Below are 2583 nucleotides of genomic sequence, written 5' to 3'. Positions count from 1 at the left end.
TGCTACGTGCGCGCCTCTACTACGACACGCATGCGCCTCTACATCGATTAGTATGTACGTACACGTTCGCAACCAGAATGACAATGCTACGTACGCTTCGACCAGGTGGGTCCCGACTATCATGCACTTCCTTGCGTGCGAAGATGTAGCTGGTGGGTCCCAGCAGTCAGGGGGGCGAATCGTTTTTTTGCCCGTAATATGGATGCACTTCCTTGCATGCAAAGATGTAGCTGGTGGGTCCCATCAGTCAGGGGGGAAACGTTTTTTTCATGAAATACAGTGGCCCGTCCGGTTGGTTCCTGCTGTCAGGTGGAGGAATAATCATTTTGCGCATAATAAGGAGCCAATTCCTTGCGGCTGCCGTGGACCCAGCTGTCAGCCTATCAACATACAGTACTCTTCCCATGGAAGTCGTTCCTTGACCATGTTGACCACGCCGCACCGAGAGCACCAGGTCAGGGGACGATGGCGAGGCCTAGGAAGGGGACGATGCGGAGCCGGGGAAGACGCGGCAGTGGATGCCCACGCGTAGAGGAGTATGAGGGTTCACTGGTTCAACTGCGGTGTGAGGTTGCGGTCGCCGCAGAATAACAGGGGGTGTGGGTGAGTTGATGGATGGCCTGGCCAGTGGTGGGAGTAGTAGGGTGCGGTGAGGCCTCCGCGGCATCACAGCCGGCCACGGGAGGCAGGAGCACGCGACACGACCGACGCTAGTTTGGGTGACTGGAGCAAGAAGACCAGAGGTTGAAGAAGCACTACGGTCGTTGGATGGACATCGTACAGTCAGTCACTAGAGCTAGAATCGTTCATATTGACTAAGTTGACAAAGCCCTCCATCCCCGTCAACTTAGTTGGCCCACAAGTCAGCCTCCCACTATGGTGGGTCCCAGCTGGTAGGGGGGTATTCATTTTTTGTGCGTAATAAGGAGGCACTTCCTTGCGTGAGAAGATATAGCTGGTGGGTCCGACCTGTCAGCGGGAGGAATGTTTTTTTCACAAAATACAGAGGCCCTTCTGGTGGGTCCTAGTTGTCACGTGGAGGAATCATTATTTTGCGCGTAATAAGGAGGCATTTCCTTATGTGCGGTCGTGGACCCAGCTGTCAGCCTCTCCACGCACAGTCTACTTCCGATGGTGTCGTTTGTTGACCATGTTGACTACTCCACACTAAGCGCATCCAAGGTGGTGGACAACCGCAAGGCCCCGCACAACAACGAGCCGGAGATGGGAAGACGCAGGAGTAGAGTCGCAGACGGAGAGGTGTACAAAGGTTAACTGGTTCTGGTGCGGTGTGGTTCGGCAATCGGTGGAGAAGAATAGGAGGTGTGGAGGGGTGGAGGGATGGTCTAGCCAACGATGGAGTAGCGCTTCACAGTGAAGCGTGCTAAGCAGAGCTGCTAGCAGCAGGAGGCGGGAGCAGGTGGTCCCGGCGGCGCTGGAGAAAGAAGACGGGAGATTGAAGATGGATGCCGATCATTGGATGTAAATCCAACGGCTAATGATGTCAGAATCATTTGTTGACTAAGTTGACAATGACTTGCGTTGGCTTCGACCTATTGGCCCACATTTCAGCCTCCAAAAATGTGGCACGTATTCAACCCATTTTTTCAGAATTTACAATCTTTTTTTGCGGGGTAGAATTTACAGTCAATTTGATCTTTTTTTGAATTACAGTCCATTAGCTGGGCTGGGTGAACATATAATGTAGCGTCCATGCGGCTCATTTATTTTTTCCTAAAAAATTACAGGACATTTGCACTTTCTCGGAATACACGATTTTGCTGAGCTAATTCTAATTATAATGTTGGGTTGGGCCAGCAATGTTATCAAAAAATAAACACGTGCTGGGCATTTTGTTATAAATATATTTAAATAATAAGTGATTTATTATTACATTGGTCCTTAAATCTTACCAAGCTTTTGTACACAATCACCAGGATTTTCGTTGCCAAAAAAAATCTAGGATTTTATTGTTAAGAAATTATTTTTATAAGTTAATAAGATGTGGAATATTGTTTTCTTACAGATGTAAGTATGTGTTAAATATATTATGACAATAACAATAATTTATAATAACATATAAAATAATTTAAATATATATAATATAGTTAGAAGGGAAACATAAGTTGGACCAAGTGTTCCTATTCTTATATAGAAAAATCGAACAGACCTCTGCGTTTTCTTCAAAAAAATACATAAATTGTGCTGCCGATGTTTCACGAAAAACAAAACCTCGGATGGGAGGTCCACAGGCCGATCGATACATGACGGCCCTCAAGAAAATACAAACCGGCATGTCATGGGCTGCGCATGTTAAAAAAGAAAGCCTAGACGGGGCAGCCCAAAACCCAGCTGATACTTGCTGCCCCAGTGATAATAAAGGATACCTGCCAGCTCCCCGACTTCGTTGTGAATTTATATCATATAGTAACTACATTGAAGCACCTAATAAATGTAACTATGCTGACAAACCAGTGGGCTCCAATGTCAGTATAGCATTAGGAGCAAGTATTTTTTTCGACGAGGCACTTGCTTGCGTACGGCCATAGACCTGGTGGGTCCCGACTGTCCGCTACAGTCCTC

This window comes from Triticum aestivum, chromosome 7B (assembly GCF_018294505.1).
Source record: "Triticum aestivum cultivar Chinese Spring chromosome 7B, IWGSC CS RefSeq v2.1, whole genome shotgun sequence".
In the NCBI taxonomy this organism is placed as follows: domain Eukaryota; kingdom Viridiplantae; phylum Streptophyta; class Magnoliopsida; order Poales; family Poaceae; genus Triticum; species Triticum aestivum.
This window is presented reverse-complemented; position numbering follows the sequence as displayed.